This window comes from Hyperolius riggenbachi, chromosome 12 (genome assembly GCF_040937935.1).
Source record: "Hyperolius riggenbachi isolate aHypRig1 chromosome 12, aHypRig1.pri, whole genome shotgun sequence".
Lineage (NCBI taxonomy): Eukaryota > Metazoa > Chordata > Amphibia > Anura > Hyperoliidae > Hyperolius > Hyperolius riggenbachi.
The window spans coordinates 185743390-185765948 of NC_090657.1; positions in this window are offsets into that span (position 1 = coordinate 185743390).

Consider the following 22559-nt stretch of genomic DNA (forward strand, 5'->3'; position numbering starts at 1 on the left):
CAACTCCAGCTGTTCCTCCTCCTCTTCTTCGTCATAGCTGCTGGGGCCAGCGTTCCCTGAGGCGGATGGCCTGATGTTGGTACCATCACGCTGATCGTTTTCTCCTTCAGATTCCCCCAGTTGCATCATGACAGCTGTTTCCTTGATTTTCAACATTGACCTCTTCAGTAAACACAGCAGTGGTATGGTAATGCTGACTGAAGAGTTGTCACTGCTCACAAGCAACGTGGATTGCTCAAAATTTTGGAGGACTTGGCAGAGGTCCAACATGTTGGCCCAATCGGATCCACAGAAGCTTGGCAGCTGGCCGGATGCGCCTCGGTACTGCGCCGTCATGTACTGGACCACTGCACTCTTCTGCTCACAAAAGCGTGCTAGCATGTGCAGCGTAGAATTCCAGCGCGTAGGGACATCACACAGCAAGCGATGGTGGGGGAGATTGAAGCGCTCCTGCATCTTGGCGAGTGCCCCCGAAGCAGTACTGGAATTTCTACAATGTTTGGCCACTCGACGCACCTTCAACAGAAGATCGGCCACGCCTGGGTATGTCCTCAGGAACCGCTGAACTACTAGGTTCATCACGTGCGCCAGGCAAGGGATGTGTGTCAGCTTAGCCAACCTTAAAGCGCGAATGAGATTACTCCCATTATCACACACAACCATGCCCGGTTTCAAGTCCAGCGGTGCCAGCCACAAATCCGTCTGTTCCTTTATTCCCTTCCAAATTTCCTCCCCTGTGTGCTGCTTATCCCCAAGGCAGATCAGCTTCAGCAACGCTTGCTGACGCATGCCAACAGCTGTGCTGCACTGCTTCCACGATCCTACTGCTGCTGGGTTAGCGTTTCCGGATGAGGTACAGCTTTGAGATGCGTTGGAGGAGAAGGAGTCAGAGAGGTAGGTGCTGCTGTTGTTATCCAGTGGGAGGGACGGCGGTGCAGCTGTTTGCGGCGTGGGCAACACCCGCGCCGTAGCAGGTGAGGAATCGCTGCCAGGCTCCACAAGGTTCACCCAGTGCGCGGTAAGGGAGATGTATCGACCCTGGCCGAACGCACTCGTCCAAGTGTCAGTGGTGAGGTGAACCTTGCAGGCAACGGCATTCTTCAAGCTTCGGGTTATTTTGCTGACCACGTGCTCATGCAACTCAGGCACTGCAGAGCGCGCAAAGTGGTAGCGGCTGGGAACCACGTAACGTGGGATGGCCACTGACATCATGCCCTTGAAGCTGTTTGTCTCCACCACTCGATATGGCAGCATTTCGCAGGCCAGAAGCTTGGCTATGCTGGCTGTTACTGCCACGGCCCGGGGGTCATTTGCTGGCAATTTCCTCTTGCGCTCAAACATCTCCGACACAGACAACTGAACCGTAGCGCTGCACACGGAAGGGCTGTTGGTTGTTGTGTTTGATGAACACTGGGAGACCTCAAGAGCACTACTCCGGAAAGTGACAGTGTCAGCGTCGTCTGATGTTTGTGAATGTTGTGAACCACGCAATGGCTGGGCTACTGCTGCTGCTGAGGCGGGTCTGGTGGTGAGTCTGGTGAACCCAAGGGAGGCAGTGTTGCTGGTACCCTGTCCTGCCGCGTTTGCCCACAGAGTGGGATGTTTGGATAGCATGTGGCGGCTCATGCTGGTGGTGGAGAGGTTGTTAATACTTTTCCCCCTGCTCAGGCGAGTCTTGCACACCTTGCAAATCGCCATGGTAACATCCTCAGTGCAGTCTTCAAAGAAAGCCCAGACTTTGGAGCACCTGCCTCCTTGCTGGCGATTTCTGTTTCCTCCTCTTTTGCCTCTCACTCTAACTTCCACGCTTGTGGTGCCTGAAATTGCGCGCCGCCTACCTTGTGGCACAAGGCGAACTCGTGCAGCAGTGGGTTCTTCAACAGACTCATCTGTGCTGCTGCTACGACGGCGATGTTCTCGTTCACAAATAAAATCTGGGTCTCTGTCCACATTGTCCATACCCTCCTCTTCCATCTCCTCAAACTCGTCATATGTCATTGTGGGGGGCCGCCGCCGTGGAGTAGAGCTCCCCAGAACAACCTCTGCGCAGCTCACTCCAACGTCGTCTTCCAGATCTTGTCGGCCGACCTCCTGCAATTGCAACCCCTCCTGCCCAACTTGCTCTGGGATTTGGGTTTCCGAGTCCTCCTCGGACTCGCCTTGTATTTCAGTGCGCGGTGCATTTCCCACAGTTAATGGTTGTGAATCCGGGCACAACATTTCTGGCTGTTCCTCCATTGACCTTTGAAAGGTGGAAGTTTGTTGGGCTGGGAATAGCTCCTGCGAATACCCCATTGTGTCCTGAGGTAATTCATAGGACTGGTTATCTGGCAGTTGTGTGCGTGGTGTCGCTGCCGGTTGTGTCAGCTTTGTGCCCACTGGCTCCTTGTAACTGGCTGAGGACTCGGACCTCGTGCGTGATGTGCTGGTGCTGCTTAACCCACTGCTGGAAGCTTGAGAGGTCATCCAAGTAATTATCTGGTCCTGTTCTTTTGGATTTGTGAGGGTTGTTGTCCTGGACAACATGGGCGGTATTGAGTGGGTTTTCTTGGGTGCTCCCCTGTGGCCTGTACGTGAACCGTCAGGGGAAACACCTCTTCCCTTGCCCCTTCCTCTTTCACCGGATTTCTTCCTCATTTCACTTATCCTTACAGTACACGCTGACTGGCAGCAGTACAGTGGCAGTACAGAAATGCTATACAGTACCATTCCCAGCAGCGACACAGAGCACAATGCTATACAGTGGCGGGTGAGCGGTGTACTACTGTTCCCAGGCCCAGCAGACACAGAGTGGAAGTAAACACAATGCTATATAGTCTGGCTGAGCGGTGTACACAGAGTGGCAGTACACACAATGCTATATAGTCTGGCTAAGCCGTGTACACAGAGTGTCATTAAACACAATGCTATATATAGCGTGGCTGAGCGAGGTGCACAGTGGCAGTACACACAATGCTTTATAGTCAGGCTGAGCCGTGTACACAGAGTGTCAGTAAACAATGGTATATAGTCTGGCTGAGCGGTGTACACAGAGTGTCAGTAAACAACGGTATATAGTCTGGCTGAGCGGTGTACACAGAGTGTCAGTAAACAACGGTATATAGTCTGGCTGAGCGGTGTACACAGAGTGGCAGTAAACACAATGCTATATATAGCGTGGCTGAGCGAGGTGCACAGTGGCAGTACACACAATGCTATATATAGCGTGGCTGAGCGAGGTGCACAGTGGCAGTACACACAATGCTATATATAGCGTGGCTGAGCGAGGTGCACAGTGGCAGTACACACAATGCTATATTAGTCAGGCTAAGCCGTGTACACAGAGTGTCAGAAAACACAATGCTATATATAGCGTGGCTGAGCGAGGTGCACAGTGGCAGTACACACAATGCTATATATAGCGTGGCTGAGCGAGGTGCACAGTGGCAGTACACACAATGCTATATATAGCGTGGCTGAGCGAGGTGCACAGTGGCAGTACACACAATGCTATATATAGCGTGGCTGAGCGAGGTGCACAGTGGCAGTACACACAATGCTATATTAGTCAGGCTAAGCCGTGTACACAGAGTGTCAGAAAACACAATGCTATATATATAGCGTGGCTGAGCGAGGTGCACAGTGGCAGTACACACAATGCTTTATAGTCAGGCTGAGCCGTGTACACAGAGTGTCAGTAAACAATGGTATATAGTCTGGCTGAGCGGTGTACACAGAGTGTCAGTAAACAACGGTATATAGTCTGGCTGAGCGGTGTACACAGAGTGGCAGTAAACACAATGCTATATATAGCGTGGCTGAGCGAGGTGCACAGTGGCAGTACACACAATGCTATATTAGTCAGGCTAAGCCGTGTACACAGAGTGTCAGAAAACACAATGCTATATATAGCGTGGCTGAGCGAGGTGCACAGTGGCAGTACACACAATGCTATATTAGTCAGGCTAAGCCGTGTACACAGAGTGTCAGTAAACAACGGTATATAGTCTGGCTGAGCGGTGTACACAGAGTGGCAGTAAACACAATGCTATATATAGCGTGGCTGAGCGAGGTGCACAGTGGCAGTACACACAATGCTATATATAGCGTGGCTGAGCGAGGTGCACAGTGGCAGTACACACAATGCTATATATAGCGTGGCTGAGCGAGGTGCACAGTGGCAGTACACACAATGCTATATTAGTCAGGCTAAGCCGTGTACACAGAGTGTCAGAAAACACAATGCTATATATAGCGTGGCTGAGCGAGGTGCACAGTGGCAGTACACACAATGCTATATATAGCGTGGCTGAGCGAGGTGCACAGTGGCAGTACACACAATGCTATATATAGCGTGGCTGAGCGAGGTGCACAGTGGCAGTACACACAATGCTATATATAGCGTGGCTGAGCGAGGTGCACAGTGGCAGTACACACAATGCTATATTAGTCAGGCTAAGCCGTGTACACAGAGTGTCAGAAAACACAATGCTATATATATAGCGTGGCTGAGCGAGGTGCACAGTGGCAGTACACACAATGCTTTATAGTCAGGCTGAGCCGTGTACACAGAGTGTCAGTAAACAATGGTATATAGTCTGGCTGAGCGGTGTACACAGAGTGTCAGTAAACAACGGTATATAGTCTGGCTGAGCGGTGTACACAGAGTGGCAGTAAACACAATGCTATATATAGCGTGGCTGAGCGAGGTGCACAGTGGCAGTACACACAATGCTATATTAGTCAGGCTAAGCCGTGTACACAGAGTGTCAGAAAACACAATGCTATATATAGCGTGGCTGAGCGAGGTGCACAGTGGCAGTACACACAATGCTATATTAGTCAGGCTAAGCCGTGTACACAGAGTGTCAGAAAACACAATGCTATATATAGCGTGGCTGAGCGAGGTGCACAGTGGCAGTACACACAATGCTATATTAGTCAGGCTAAGCCGTGTACACAGAGTGTCAGAAAACACAATGCTATATATATAGCGTGGCTGAGCGAGGTGCACAGTGGCAGTACACACAATGCTATATATAGCGTGGCTGAGCGAGGTGCACAGTGGCAGTACACACAATGCTATATATAGCGTGGCTGAGCGAGGTGCACAGTGGCAGTACACACAATGCTATATTAGTCAGGCTAGCCTAAGCCGTGTACACAGAGTGTCAGAAAACACAATGCTATATATATAGCGTGGCTGAGCGAGGTGCACAGTGGCAGTACACACAATGCTATATATAGCGTGGCTGAGCGAGGTGCACAGTGGCAGTACACACAATGCTATATATAGCGTGGCTGAGCGAGGTGCACAGTGGCAGTACACACAATGCTATATATAGCGTGGCTGAGCGAGGTGCACAGTGGCAGTACACACAATGCTATATATAGCGTGGCTGAGCGAGGTGCACAGTGGCAGTACACACAATGCTATATTAGTCAGGCTAGCCTAAGCCGTGTACACAGAGTGTCAGAAAACACAATGCTATATATATAGCGTGGCTGAGCGAGGTACACAGTGGCAGTAAACAATGCTATATATAGTGTGGCTGAGCGAGCGGTGTACTACTGTTCCCAGCAGCGACACACAATGACTGGGGGGGACCCTGGCTAGCGTGGCTGGAGAGCGAACTACCCTGCCTGCCTACCCAAAGCTAAACCCACAGACAAATGGCGGAGATATGACGTGGTTCGGGTATTTATTTACCCGAACCACGTGACCGTTCGGCCAATCAGAGCGCGTTCGGGCCCGAACCACGTGACCCGTTCGGCCAATCACAGCGCTAGCCGAACGTTCGGGGAACGTTCGGCCATGCGCTCTTAGTTCGGCCATGTGGCCGAACGGTTTGGCCGAGCACCGTCAGGTGTTCGGCCGAACTCGAACATCACCCGAACAGGGTGATGTTCTGCAGAACCCGAACAGTGGCGAACACTGTTCGCCCAACACTAGACGGGGCCCCGGGGCTTTGCTGGGGCTTTGCTAGCCTGGGCTGGGGGCTTTGCTTTGCTTGTCTGGGGCCCAGGGGCTTTACCTTTGCTGGGGGCTTTGCTAGGCTGGGTCTCGGGGTCTTTGCTTTGCTGGGCCCGGGGGCTTTGCTTCAGCATAGGTAGTTAGGTATAGATGCCTTCAGTATAGATAGCTAGGTATAGTGGTCTTCAGTATAGGTAAATAGGTATAGGGGCCTTCGGTATAGGTAGGTAGGTATAGGGGCCTTCAGTATAGGTAGCAAGGTATAAGGGCCTTTAGTTCATGATAGGTAGCTAGGTATAGGTAGGTTTTTTATAGGTAGTAGGTATAGGAGCCTTCAGTATAGGTAGGTAGGTATGGGGCTTTCAGTATAGGTAGTAGGTATGGGGCCTTCGGTATAGGTAGGTAGGTATGGGGTCCTCAGTATAGGTAGGTATGGGGTCCTCAGTATAGGTAGGTAGGTATGGGGCCTTCAGTATAGGTAGGTATGTGGTCCTCAGTATAGGTAGGTAGGTATGGGGCTTTCAGTATAGGTAGGTAGGTATGGGGTCCTCAATATAGATAGGTAGGTAGGTAATGGGGCTTTCAGTATAGGTAGGTAGGTATGGGGCTTTCAGTATAGGTAGGTCTGTATAGGGCTTTCAGTATAGGTAGGTAGGTATGGGGCTTTCAGTATAGGTAGGTAGGTATGGGGCCTTCAGTATAGGTAGGTAGGTATGGGCCTTTCAGTATAGGTAGCTGGGTAGAGGGTCTGCCCACCTGCCCTCTTCCTCCTCCCATCCCCTCTCGTCCCCCCGCCTTCTCCTCCCCCACACATCTACAAGCAGCGGCTGCTTACCTCTGCCTCGATTCCAGTGTGGAGCCTGGAGACCACAGCTGCAGACCTCTCTCTCCCTCCTGCTGTTTCCCCGATGCTCGGTTTCTGCTAATGACGCGATCAGCTTCATTAGCAGAAGCCGGTCACTAGGGGAACAGAGGAGGAAGAGAGGTCTGTGGTCTCCAGGCTCCACGCTGGGATCGAGGCAGAGGTAAGTTGCCGCTGTATGTAGATGAGCGGGGGGACCAGCAGAGGGGGGTGAGAGGGAGTGAAGGGCAGGCGGAGTCGCCGCGATCTGAGGACAGGAGCCAGAGAGGGCAGGGCACGGGGGCCATAATTGATCCGGGGCACCATGGCAACAGGTTCAGGGGCGGTGCCCCGGATCAAACGGCCTAGCGACGCCACTGAGTGGACTACCTACCCCAGTGCTCTGGTATCACCAGATATTATTATGAGTGATAACCTCCTGGACCATGAGGCAATTAAGATGAAACACCATGGAAAGTTGACTAAAGGATACTTTTTTTTTCAGGACATTGCACCTGCATACAGGGTCAATATTCTGGCTGCCTAATTGAACACCCTGGGTTTCCAATTGGTCCACCATCCCCTCTACTCACCTGACCTGGCCCCTCCGGACTACTATTTATTCTCGAACTTGAAGAAACAACTGAAGGGGCAATGTTTTGTGGACATTTCTACTGTAAACATGCTGCTGAGAGCTGGTTTGAGGCCCAACCAAATTACTTTTATTTAAATAGTCTAGAAAAATTGCAACTACACTGTAACAAGTACAGGGAGGGATATGTTGAATAAATACATTATTTTCTGGCTCTTTTTTTCCTGGGCAAAGCCAGGAACTTCAGTGCCGTCTCGTCTATGCAAAGCATGTGCTTGTGCTGCCACTGCCTGACTTTAAATATTATTCATCCTCCAAGTAGTGATGGGCGAACACCTGGATGTTCGGGTTCGGGCCGAACAGGCCGAACATGGGCCAGATGTTCGGCATGTTCGGCCCGAACCCCGAACTCAATGCAAGTCAATGGGGACCCGAACATGCCGCAATACGGCCCCCCTATGGGGTCGCAGGCATAAGGGGGGAGCATGCCCCGATCGCGCGGGGGTCGGAAATTCCCCCCACCCCCTCCGCTAGCGCTCCCCCCTCTGCCCGCTTCCCCATAAAAAAGTTGGCGTAAAGTTAAATATTACCGGTGGTGGCTGCTGCAGTGGCTGGCTGGCAGTGGTGTGAGTGAGGACTAGGAGGAGGAGTCCGAGTATGACGCGTTGAGGCCAGGCAGCGGGCGGTTCAGCGGTAGTACCCTTGTGGTACTTCCGCCCTTTCTCTGACCTCACGTCCTCTACGTGATGACGCATACGATGGTACCCTCGTATGCGTCATCACGTAGAGGACGTGAGGTCAGAGAAAGGGCGGAAGTACCACAAGGGTACTACCGCTGAACCGCCCGCTGCCTGGCCTCAACGCGTCATACTCGGACTCCTCCTCCTAGTCCTCACTCACACCACTGCCAGCCAGCCACTGCAGCAGCCACCACCGGTAATATTTAACTTTACGCCAACTTTTTTATGGGGAAGCGGGCAGAGGGGGGAGCGCTAGCGGAGGGGGTGGGGGGAATTTCCGACCCCCCCCGCGATCGGGGCATGCTCCCCCCTTATGCCTGCGACCCCATAGGGGGGCGGTATTTGGCCGAACAGGGCCCTGTTCGGCCGAACAGGGGCCCTGTTCGGCCCTGTTCGGCCGGGCATTTAGTAGTTCGGACGAACCCGAACGGTTTGGCCGAACACCATCAGGTGTTCGGCCGAACTCGAACATCACCCGAACAGGGTGATGTTCTGCAGAACCCGAACAGTGGCGAACACTGTTCGCCCAACACTACCTCCAAGTTGTAGCAACTCGGAGGGAAGTGTAACATGGGGTCTGGCGATCACCGGATACCTGAATTACTCTTGCGCGAGGCGCGCATCATAGCATTTCTGCTATGACAGCGCCTAGCTTCAGCGCGCTGTGTACCAACATTACCTACTTTGCAATGAAATGCTTATAATCCCAATGTACCTGCAAATTTAATGCAGCTTTGAATTTTGCAAAAAACTGTCTTAAAATGCTTTTGATTGGCCCAGTTCTAATCATCATCATCATCATCATCCATTTCTTGATTTATAGACCCAATGTGAGGATCCGCGTGGCTGCCTGCGCAGGCAGGCAACCTTTTGATCACTGTTCAGGTCTGCATTCTGCAGGTCTCTGGAAGACAGACCTTGTGTCAGTTGTGCAGCTTGCTGCTGAGGAATTTGCATATGTTTGTCATGCAGATTGCCTAGCCACATCCCCTGTGGGCTTGCTTTATAAAGAGCTATGTTTCCCACAGTAAGTTGCTGGTCATAAGAGTTAGATCCTGTGTGACACTCGCCGGGAGTGTCAGCCTTGCTCTTTGTTGAAGATTAGCCTAGAGTATCCCTGGAAACTGCACTGGGCATGTTTCCTTAGTGCAGTTAGGATTGCTTATCTGTTTTGTTTGTCTGTTGTGATTGCCCTGTCCCAGCGGTGGTCGACAGGAAATCGTTCTGTGTGTCTGGGTGCTAATCGGAACAGCGGTTGTTACTGGTAGCCCCTTCTGATCTGTTTCCCTGGATCGCACTAGCATCTTGCACTAGTGCTGTGGATCCTTCTGTTCTGCTACTCTGTACCTGGATCGCACTAGCATCCTGCGCTAGTGCTGTGGATCCTTCTGTTCTGCTACTCTGTACCTGGATCGCACTAGCATCCTGCGCTAGTGCTGTGGATCCTTCTGTTCTGCTACTCTGTACCTGGATCGCACTGGCATCCTGCGCCAGTGCTGTGGATCCTTCTGTTCTGCTACTCTGTACCTGGATCGCACTAGCATCCTGCGCTAGTGCTGTGGATCCTTCTGTTCTGTCTCCCTGGATCACACTGGCCTCTTTTCGCTAGGGCTGTGCCTATCTCCCGCCTGTTCCTGTTTTTGTGTGTCTGTCTTGTCTGCTACGAACACTAGCCGGAGGCTCGGTGAGGTAACCGTTAAGCAAGCGCTCCCGTCCTCTGTTTCATGTTTGTCTGTCGATGGTTAGTTAGGCGTGCTTGTCTCTATTGTGCTTATCACATGGAGACCGCACATAAACGCGTGCACTGTTGCGAATGAGTGCGGTGTTCGCGTTTAGCTAGCGTTTGTTATTTTCCGTATCTCCTCATTGTATGATTTGCTTTGCCTTTGCTACTCTCGTGCTCTGCCTTGCTATAACCTTGTGTCACGTCTGGCGATCGCACCTCTCGCGATCGCGTTCCTACTTCATATCTGCCGTGGTGTGTGCACCGTCACGGGTTGGCAACTAGTTTGGTGCACACACATACAATCTGTCTCTGTGCTCATTCTCAATCGCCTCTCTTGTGATTGCGTTCTGTCCCTTCGTGCAATTCCTGTCTGGCGTGTGTGGTAGGGCAGAGGAGCTGTTCCTCTGCACTCCACAAGCTCCCCCTGTCGACAGGAATTTCCCTCTACAGGTGCATTGCACCTTCTGCTGGGTTTCCGCAAATTATACGTTTGTGGAGGATTTTCGCAGTGTCAGCGCACACGTCTTGTGCGCTGATCACGGAGAGAATTCCACAATCGTTACACCCAAGCAAACTTTTTAGAGTTTGCAATCGTTTTTGTTTTCATAATTGGGGTAAAATCGAACAAGTGTGTGTGATACAATGGTCAGATTATTCAAATGTTACAATCTTTTCATAGTATTCTAAATCTGTTGTCCCTCATACTTCATGGAAGCGGTAAAATTGGCTAATCAAAATTGGGTGTGTGTTCGAATCCTAAAAACTCGTTCAAAGGTATAAGGTATGTCACCTGACAGGAAACGGGACTCCGGTTGATGTTGAGAGGGGAGAACAATGCCCTCAACCAGAGAACTAGAGAGAGAACCGTCTAGTGTGTACAGCTACTTCCAACCTCTCTTCCTTTAATGCAAAGCCGCCCTCCCCCAACCCCTAACACACACACGCATGGCAAGTTGGGAGGAAGGTGCCCCAAAAAGTATAAAACACGTTAAAACAGTTTAAAATGTGAGAGGAACTTATGTCAGGATGAGACACACTTTTGAATAAATTTTTTTTTTTTTTTTTAATAATGCAGACATGTTTCAACCTGCTTCCTCAGGTAAAAAAAAAAAACAGTTAAAAAAATAAAAAAAAATAATTACATCAACGAATTTCATGATACATACTAAGAATGCAGAACTAACACTGCACAGAATACCTACAAAGACGCACTTGTAGTTACAGTGGGTTGCAAAAGTATTCAGCCCCCTTGAAGTTTTCCACATTTTGTCACATTACTGCCACGAACATGAATCAGTTTTATTGGAATTCCACATGAAAGACCAATACAAAGTGGTGTACATGTGAGAAGTGGATCGAAAATCCTACATGATTCCAAACATTTTTTACAAATCAATAACTGCAAAGTGGGGTGTGCGTAATTATTCAGCCCCCTTTGGTCTGAGTGCAGTCAGTTGCCCATAGACATTGCCTGATGAGTGCTAATGACTAAATAGAGTGCACCTGTGTGTAATCTAATGCCAGTAAAAAATACAGCTGCTCTGTGACGACCTCAGAGGTTGTCTAAGAGAATATTGGGAGCAACAACACCATGAAGTCCAAAGAACACACCAGACAGGTCAGGGATAAAGTTATTGAGAAATTTAAAGCAGGTTTAGGCTACAAAAAGATTTCCAAAGCCTTGAACACCCACGGAGCACTATTCAAATGATCATTCAGAAATGAAAGGAGTAGGGCACAACTGTAAACCTACCAAGACAAGGCCGTCCACCTAAACTCACAGGCCGAACAAGGAGACCGCTGATCAGAAATGCAGTCAAGTGGCCCATGGTGACTCTGGACGAACTGCAGAGATCTACAGCTCAGGTGGGGGAATCTGTCCATAGGACAACAACTATTAGTTGTGCATTGCACAAAATTGGCCTTTATGGAAGAGTGGCAAGAAGAAAGCTATTGTTAACAGAAAAGCATTAGAAGTCCCATTTGCAGTTTGCCACAAGCCATGTGGGGGACACAGCAACCATGTGGAAGAAGGTGCTCTGGTCAGATGAGACCAAAATGGAACTTTTTGGCCAAAATGCAAAATGCTATGTGTGGTGGAAAACTAACACTGCACATCACTCTGAACACACCATCCCCAGTGTCAAATATGGTGGTGGCAGTATGATGCTCTGAGGGTGCTTCTCTTCAGCAGGGACAGGGAAGCTGGTCAGAGTTGATGGGAAGATGGATGGAGCCAAATACAGGGCAATCTTGGAAGAAAACCTCTTCGACTCTGCAAAAGACTTACGACTGGGGTGGAGGTTCACCTTCCAGCAGGTCAACGACCCTAAACATAACAATGCAATGGTTTAAAACAAAACATATCTATGTGTTAGAATGGCCCAATCAAAGTCCAGATCTAAATCCAGTTGAAACGCTGTCCATCTAATCTGACTGAGCTGGAGCTGTTTTGCAAAGAAGAATGGGCAAGGATTTCAGTCTCTAGATGTGCAAAGCTGGTAGAGACATACCCTAAAAGACTGGCAGCTGTAATTGCAGCAAAAGGTGGTTCTACAAAGTATTGACTCAGGGGACCAAATAATTACGCACACCCCACTTTGCAGTTATTTATTTGTAAAAAAATGTTTGGAATCATGTATGATTTTCGTTTCACTTCTCACATGTACACCACTTTGTGTTGGTCTTTCACATGGAATTCCAATAAAATTGATTCATGAATGTGTCAGTAATGTGACAAAATGTGGAAAACTTCAAGGGGGCCGAATACTTTTGCAAGCCACTGTATTAACATTGATCTAGTGAAACTGATGGCTGTAGTGGAGCATTGTTAGCCAGGGATCAAAAAAAATAAAAAAAATAAATTATAGTATAATGAGTATGAATATATAATATGAAAATGTAGGTAAAAATAGTACATTACATACTACACCCTTAAGTGCTCCTGGCCTCTCCTGTGCTTTTTTTCTCATTTCAGGAAGATCCCAGGTTTTCCAGACCTTAGCTATACGTGGCAGGTGTTGTTGGGAAGTCATGGTGGCAGCAATGTTATGGAAAGTCATAAAGGCCCATGGGGCAGGGTCACCATGGCTGTAGGGGTCTGGACATAACAGTGGACATTCAGAGTTCTTCAGAGGGGCTTCCATTATTTGTAGATATCCTACTGCTTGCAGTGGCTATACACAAGTCAGTGACTTCCTGTAGACATAATCAGGTGCCCACAGCCCAGGAAAAAAGGGGCTCATTCACATTACAGGTTTACATTTTTCTCCACATGTCAGTGTGCACTCTTGCACACGCATTTGTTTGTGCCTGAACACTTCCTTTTGCTGTTCAGGCGCTGTGCAGAACACACACGTGTGACGTTCTGGATCACTCTGTCACCGCTGGCGGGACCTTTTGGGATGATATTCAATAGAGGGATCCAGTCTCATACAAAGAGGGATGGTGGAATGAGAGGAACCCTGATGACAACAAGCAGCATCAGGAGTCTAAGGATTACTGAATCTTGAACACCACGGGCGTAATGCAATTTTTTTTCTGATTCAGGGATATATTAGGTAGCCAGGAATAGGTGCCCCCAGTATAGGTAGCCAGGAAGAGGTGCCCCCAGTATAGGTAACCAGGAAGAGGTGCCCCAGTATAGGTAACCAGGAAGAGGTGCCCCAGTATAGGTAGCCAGGAATAGGTGCCCCCCGCAATAGGTAGCCAGGCATAGGTGCCCTCAGTATAGGTAGCTAGGCATAGGTGCCCCTAGTATAGGTAGCTAGCTAAATGTGCCCCTAGTACAAGGTCACCCAGAATAAGTGCCCCCAGTGTAGATAGCCAGGTGAAGGGTATGGGGGAACACAGCGGTGGGCGCATGAACAGAATTATTTAGTACAATAGAGTCCAAGTTATCCAGAACTCAACTAACAAGCAGTCTTAACCACCCAGCACTAATCGCCAGAAATACTCACAGTGATGAAGACCAACTTCTGAGACTGTTTGTGCGCTCTGCTGTGCTTAAAGACTGGGTCACATGGCTCCCCAAAGGTTAATATACTTTCAATTACTGTATTGTAACATTTAATACAGAGTGAATGGTATAGAGTGAGGTATTGTACTGTATATTTTTAACATTAAGTCTCAAGCAACCAGAAAGCACACTCTCCATCGGTGCTGGATAACTCAGAGCCGGATTTTTGGGAAGGCCACAAGGCCTGGGCCATGGGCGGCTGCAGCCCGATGGGGAATCTGAACATAAAAGAGTGGTTGCTACATATGAAAGAGGAAGCTGAAAGTGGGGAGAAACACATGAAAAAGGGAAATGGATGCCCAAGGGAGCTGTTTATGAAAGAAGAGAGGCAACTGTACAGAGAAGGGGGCTGCACAAGGAATGGGTGGGGCGCCGTTGCACATAAAAGCAGAGCCACAACATTCTTGACCAAGGGGTGCAAAAAGTATTAATCCGGCCTTGCGATAACTGAAACTCTATTGTATACATATTATTATTAATAATAATAATAATAATATAAACATATGTGTGTATACAGAAGGTAAACTGGCAGCTCAAAATCTGAAAGTGCTGCTGTGCAAAAAAAAAAAAAATGCTAGGATTAACATGTTCTTGGTGATAATCTTCTCTAATCTTCCCTATAAAGTGGGCATGAGCGTTGTCCATTGACGTACTTAGAAGAAGCAGCTTGAAATTGGATGTTTACACCTCTCACGTCGGGCTAGCTTATCAGCAATTATTGCCTATGTGTTTATCTGCATGCAAATGAATCCTCAAACGAAGTGAAAATGTATCCGGTGAAAGGTGCGAATGGAGACAATCCTGTGCAATTAATGGCAGCGATTAAAAATAGATCAATTTATGCCATTTCCGCACCTCCTCCATCAAATTTCAACATGCAGATTTATGGTAATAATCAGAAGATGCCAACAGTTTATATTAACCTTCTTTTTTGTAAATCTTTCAGGAGAATGTGCTTTGTATTTTGATAAACCTCACAGAGAAAAATACTAAATGCTTGCAGATCCTCCTACATGAGATCTTTGTAAGGTAGACTGTTTATTTCCTGGCTTTCTGACCACCTTGCTGATCACATCCTCAGGCCCAACAATCCATAAGGTGAGAGGTAGCGGAGGCGCACCTCCAGCCAATAAACATACTTTTATTGAATACAAGCAAGGCTACAGTACTGCATATGGAGAGAGGTACAGATCAGCGGAGGCAAGCAGCCGTTTCGCGCCATGGGGGTGTGACGCTTTGTCAGGTCAAATGAGCACTCCCACTAACATCCCTTAAATACACAAAGAACTAACCTATCTTCATTCTAAGCAAGAGAAAGCATCCTGGTCACCGCCTCGCTCCTGTCTCCATTTGCATCAAGCTGGGACCAATGCCGGCGATACATGTTGCTAGCGCATCTACTTCCGCCGTATGGAACGCACGCAACCGGAATTCCTTTTTGTGGGTCTGCACGTCATCCAAGAGAGGAGTATCTGAGTATCAGCGTCACTGTCGCACCTCCGAAGCTTCTCCCACGTCGTATAGAGCATATCACATCCTGCCTCAAGGGAGACGGCCCACAGAAAACACCCTTGGCCAACACGTGGGCATAACCATAACAACAGGACGCCCAATGCTTAACCATCACCGTCCCTGATCATAACGAAAGGGCGGTGAAAAAAATCATTAGCGCCATCATTGGCGGACATATAGAATTTTTGGCCACTTATCCAAAGCCTCTTAAAGAATAGATCCACACTTTTACCGTTATGCTATTAAAGTTTTAATATGGCCTCAAAAACAGAGCATATAACCAAATAAGAGAACAATAAGAGGGACGGAATTTATAACTCACCAGTCACCACCCTCCAGGGTCTGAGGTGGGGAGCCAGATCTAGAACAGAAAAAAGATCATATAAATACAGTACATTGGAAATATACGGTAGAAAAACACTGTAAAAAGTTATAAAAGGGATGATCAATACAGGGATCAAGAGGAAAGGTAAAATATTATTATACAATGTATCATCATACAGTTGAGTTAAATATCAAATAAACACAGAGAGATTGTTTCTCTTATTTAGTCCCAAAGGACCTGTCGGTTCAAAAGAGAAAAACCATAAACTGTCTTGTTGTAGGAGCTTGCCATGCCAGTCTCCACCCCTTCTATCTCTGAGGACCTGTTCTAATTCAAAAAAGTGAAGTTGGTTAACGTCACTATTGTGTATCTGGTGCATGTGGTCAATAACAAGAGTGGCTACCAATATCATTGTGGACAGACCTGCAATAATCTTGATATCGGTCCTTTAATGCTCTGGTCGTCTCCCCTACGTAAATCATGTTGCAGGGACAAACCAGTGCATAGACCAATCCTTTTGTTTGGCAATTTATAAATTGTCTGAACTTGCAAATCTTACCAAATCTAATGAATGTCCTACCCCTGATAATAAAATTACAACAAGAACAATGACCGCATCTAAAATTACCGACCGGATGTGATCCCCCCCCCAACAAGTTGTAGATTGGGGACTTAAAAACTCGCTGTGGGATAGTTTATCCTTTAGGTTGGGTACTCGTTTATAAGATATATACGGGGCAATTCATTTTTGTCACCTAAACGTTTGTCCTGCTTAAGAATCCACCAATTATCATGAATCACAGCCTTTATCTGTTTAAACATTGGCAGGTAGGTAAAGTGCTTCTAAAATCTTTGTTGTGATGTCTTTTTTGAGGGACTTAATAAGCTATGTCTATCCTTTCAGAAAGTAAAAGACATATTTACATCATTTCCATTGAGATATTGCATAAACTCCTCAAATTCAATTTGATCTTTCGCCCATACCACCAAAATGTCGTCAACATAGCGGATCCAGAGTTTTATTTGGTCCAGGAATCCCCTCATTGAATAGATGGTATTAGCCTCCTAGTGACCCAAAAAGAGGGCTGCATAGGTGGGGGCCACAGGGGTCCTCATCACCATGCCCACCTCCTGATACTACCACTGGTGGTCAAACAGGAACGAGTTCCTGGTCAGGACAAACTCTTGACAAACTCCAGCCAAGATGAACCATCGCAATGCCTCATCATCTACCAAGGAGAGTAGAAAACTTTTAACTGCTGTCAGGGCACATGGCAAATTCTACTGTATAAGTATACAACAATAGAGGCCAGGTGATATGAATTATGCCATTGAAAATCCCCCAATATCCTGAGTACCTCCACAGTATTGCCCACAAAAGATGGCATTGATCTAAGGAGAGGTCTTAGTTGGAAATCCAAAAATTGGGCAAAGGATTCGGTTAATGAGCTAATCGCAGATACTGTAGGCCAGCCCGGTGGCTCCATAATTGACTTATGTATCTTTGGGATACAGTTCTATACCGGGCTCCTAGGGTATTGCTGTATCAATTTGTTGGCCATAACCCTATCCAATGCCCCATCAGACACTGCCTTAGACAATAGCCTCTTTAGTTCACTAGTATATCCAGGGATTGGGTTGGAGACGAATTTTGAATATGTGGATCTATCATTCAGCTGTCTCAAACATTCCTCCTGATATTTGTCAGTTTTAAGTACAACCACCCCTCCCCCCTTATCTACCTCCCTTATTGTTAGATCAGTTCTGGTCGATAACCATTTCAGGGCATCTCTTTCTGCAGTGGATACATTGGGGTTTGATTTGGGGTACACTAATGCTTTACAGTCCTCAAGTACTTTACTTCTATAAAGTTCTATAAAACCTTCTGGTACTGTAGGTGGATTAAAATTTTACCGCTTACCTATATGAAAAGACACCGGTCGAATCTATACCCCAGGTTAAGTCCACCTGCCTCAGAAAGTTCACAAAGATCCAGGAGGGTTTGCGTATCCCAATAGTTGGAGGAAGTCCCAATAAGTGGACGGATTGGTCTAATATCAGGTCTTAGGTTCAGTTGATTTCTTCTGAATACAAAAGAACCTATGTAAGGCAAGTTTCATTGTCACTCACCATGCTCCAGCGTAAGCCTCCAAAAGTTGGTAAATGCTCCGAACCATGACCTTTTCTCCATAATTATGATTGCTCTCACCTTCGGAATATTACACCCTCCATCATGACCCTCCAGATTGCAGAAAATATTCTGCTGATGACCTTTTCATAGCCCTCACGCCTAGGATGTTGCACTCATCAAAATCACCAACCATAAGTTTTAAAATACTCTGTTTCCTACCTATTTTCTTCCTTAATGAGTATAATCACCTTCAGCCTATGACATTCTCTAACATAACCCTCTAACTCTAGCATGAACCCTAATAAGGTGGTGAAGAATGCTCCTCCTGACCTCAGCCTTTCTGGTTGCATTCATCACCCTTTAGCATAATCCTTCATAAGGTAGAAAATACTTTCTCTGAACACCAACCTTTTCTCTTCTTTTCTAATTACTCTTACTTTCAGGATAACACACCTTGTGTAAGGTAGAGAATGCCATTTTGATTTTCTCCTCCTGACCTTCTCTTTGCTATTCTTATTATTCTCACCGCTAGGACACTTCACCTTCCAACATGGATCATCATATGGTGACTTTCATAAAGTACATTGTTGCATTTGTTACTGTGGCATTTTTTCCGTTGAGGGAAATTTTCTAAAAACAAAGAATATTAAGAGCGTGAACATAGATTGTCTCAAAACATTTTAGAGGTAACTTTCCTAAAGCCTCTTACTGGTGCTTCAGTAAACTCGGCAGAGGTGGCCAGTTGGGGCCATTAATGTCAAGAATCTAGCGTTGTGGTGATGTATCATCAAAACATGAAGAATACAAGATCATCTTGTGCAGGCACATTGTTCCCCTCTTTACGCCACCCACAGAATGTTGTTCCATACTGTCATCCCTCCTCCCCATCCATGGCAACAGAATGCATTGCTTGGCCATAGCTCAACAACACATCTGTACATCTGTTTTGAATGATTGTTTGGGAAGTTCTGAAAAGTTTTATTTTATAGGTTTTTTTTATTGTATTTTATAGTTTTGATGATATATAAGTGTAACATCAGTGGATTGAGACTGCAATATTTATACCCACCACACGATGGCAACCTCACCCCTCTTTCTTTGCTAAAGGAAGTGGACAGAGGGGGGTGATGGGGGAAGGACAAGAGGAACAGAGAGAACAAAGGGAGAGGGGGAGGACAAAAGGAGAGAGGCTGGAGAGACATGTGGATCTCTCTGTCCCAGCCTCTGCGTAAGGGATCTTCGTGTGGTTCAGAGGAACGGACCAGGGCAGAAAGAGGAGTAAAATCAGGCTCCAATTGATGCGATGAAGCCAGGATAGCAGGAGTTGGATCCGAAACAAGCCACCAGCTACCAGACAGGAGGAATCGGCTCACCCAGCCCAGAGGACAAGCCATTCCTGAGGGTTGCTTGCTGCAGCGACGAGACGGGTGAGAGGCCTGTGGCCACAGTACTTTGGGTTTAATTGTGCCTTCACCTGGCGAGCGAGAAGGGGCCCCTGCCCCTCTCATCTCAGAGTCCTTTGGATAGCTGGTTGTGCCATGTGGATTACAAATACCTTCCCCTGAAGGTTGAGCGCTCCAACTTTAACTCAAATGGGCCCCATCGCTAGCAGACTTTATAGCAGTTTCACCACTGGCCAGTGGTTAGTCAGGGTTTGAAATGTTTTAGCTAAGTGCAGTAGCTAGTTGCACCTCCTCTGCTATTTGTGTGAATTGCATATAACTGTTTGCCTGTTTGATTGTTAAGAATTATACAGCAGTTTTGTCTCTCTCTCTCTCACCCAGTGCATTAGGGGCAGCGTCTCTTTACGGGTGGACAGGGGAACAAACTCTATTTATGACTGTTGCACTATTGAACTGCTGTTTCTGCTTCACTAACCCATTGTCACTAAGCTGTTGCTTTTATCTGATGCCATTGTACCCCTATACCATTGTGAATCCTGTTTGCCCACGCCCTTCTCACAGGGCATCTTGTCTGCCCCTAATAAAACTCCTTATAGTTATGTGTGTGTCGGAGTATTAAAGGGTCCTTTCACAGGACGGGTCATCACTGGGGACAGTAGGAGAACCCAACTCTTACAGCAGCTCCTGTGGGAGTCAGTGCTACATATATATTATTTTATATAAAGTGAAAAATAGATAATTGGACCTATCCAATTCACTTTTTCTCTTATGAGATAATTTTTCATCTTTTGTTTAAAATAATTGCTGCACTCTGCAATTGAAAAAGTAAAAACTAGGATAAAAAGTACTGTCAAAATTATTCAAAGTATTTCCTTGCTTGCTGGTGGCTTAACAGGTATCTTATTGGTAATGTAAAAATATCTCAGCTAGGAGAAAAGTTAGGAGAAAAAGAGAATTGGATCGGGCCGTGACTCTTAACTCTTGAGATATTTTGGCAGTGAACCCTTATATTTCACACTGTCAGTAAGCCTCATTTGGCTTCCCCCATCTCTGTCTTCCTCCTTCCTATTCTTGAAGATGTTGTTATACGCTTGCCTTTTTGTCTGTATGATTGTTCTGTTGAAAGCTGGAAACTAAGCAGCTACTTTTTTTGTTATTTTTTTTTTTTGGTTTTTTAGCTTTCTCCTCTATCCTTAATTTTGAGGTATCTAATTTTGACAGATCCTTTCTTTTCCCCTGTCTACTCTTTACCAGAGTTGTCTTTTGAATCTCCACCCCACTGAGATCCACTTTTTATCTCCCCATCCATTACCGGCGTAAAGTTCTACATCTCTCGGCTTACTCCTCGCCGCGGTTAACATGCGCGTCGGAAAGATATACGGATACATTCATACTTTTCTCTATCTCCGCTCTTCCTATTAAAAAGAGCTAAATTTCCTGCTAACACAGCACGTTTAGTATGATTTGCGGTTTCAATTAAAGTCCCCTTGCAAGGCCTGTCGCACCTTCCTATATTTTCCATTAGGAAGCGGCCAGGCCCGTAGACATTATATAGCAATCATTGTAAATAACTAGTAATCTGACGGTAATTAATGTCAGACCGCGTTACAGGCTGCAACAAACTCAATTCCCAACCAACTAAAAAAAAATAAAAAGTGATATATATCTGTGTTTAATGGAAGGTGATAAAAATCAGAGTTGTGTCGCTAGGAGGCGATTTACTGTGTGGACTCTTTTTAAAATGATCTGCTATTCCTAAATGTAAAAATTCACTCTTGCATTGTGGATAGTGGAAAAGTTCTCTTCTCAGAGTAGTCACACAGTCAAAGTTTTGCTTCTTCAGTTGCACCTCCTCAAAAGGCCTTCAAACAGCATATAAAAGAAAACTTACCTATCATGCACTTTTAAAGCAGCAAGGGCAGCCAGGAAGAAAAAAAAACATATGTATTGTACTGTCCACATTTTGATTTCAGTGAATTTTATATAGTAAATAAAGAGACAACTGTTCCTGGCATTTTCCATTTCTACTTCTTATGACTGAAGCCAATCCTGATGTCATTTCCACCCTTACCCTTTGTTTTCTCCTAGAAACTGCACTGTCATATCTAGCTTGCTGTGTTAACACGTGTGAGCACAGCATAGATCGTATTTTAGGAGCTTCCCCCTTCTTAGCCTAAGCCAATCAGTGAGGAGCAGGAATGTGGGAGGGGAGATAACAAGCTTCCTTCCCATCCGTAATGTACCAAATAGAGCCAGGCTGACAGAGATAAGATTTTTATAGCAGAAACATGTATGATCAGATTGTAATGCTTGAAATACAGAGTAAGGCTGCAGGCTGCATAATAAACACAGAGCAGTGGGTAAATGGAATTTTGTGGCTGACAATTCCGCTTTAAGAAATCCATACTGGTTATGCCAGTGCTTGGCATAACCAGTATGGATGAGTAAGGACTGGTGCACACTACAAGAGATTTTTAAGTGCTAGAGATTTTGAAAACTCTTGCTAATGCAATACTATGGGGAATTTTTACAAAATCACATTGCTCCAGTGTGAACACACACATAGGATAACATTAGCAAGATATAAGGAAGTTTTCTGTGAATGTTGTGAGGACAACCGGGCGGAATCCGCTGCTTCCGGGTCTCTGCACTTGTTCCCTGCTGATGACGTGCAGGCTGGGACACAGGCCGCAATTCCTGATAGGCGGAGGGCGCATTCTCAGTACGCCCTCCACAAAGGTAAACGATAGTCAGCTGACTGCTGATCATTCAGCTGACATTCATGCAAGTGTGTCTGCTGTGATTGGATGTGCGTTGCCGGCTACTGATTGGATTAAAGTTGTATTTTAATGCGCAGAGTGCTCCCAGTCATCAACCGTGATAAGCATAGCTGTGGCTAGTTGCTGGGTGCGCACTCATACTATCTGAATTATCTGGCGTTGACTTTGGCTTGTATTTGACTATTCTTGTCTGCTGTTTAACTAACCCTTGCTTGTTTCCTGGATGCTCTTGCCTGCTGCCTGGTCGGACTGGATACTCTTGCCTGCTGCCTGGACCAACCTTGCTTGTTACCTGGATGCTCTTGCCTGCTGCCTGGACTGACCTTTTTAGTTACCTGGATACTCTTGCATGCTACCTGAGCTAACTTTGCTTGGACTCTCTTGCTTGCTGCCTAGATCAAACATTGCCTGTTTCCTGAACTATCTGTCACCATGCTGGCAGTCGTCGCTGAGGGCCTCATCCTCCTAAATCAAAGATACTAGTCCTGTGTGATACTTATGAACTGTTGAACTTTGCTATACTTGCCTCAGTGGGGTT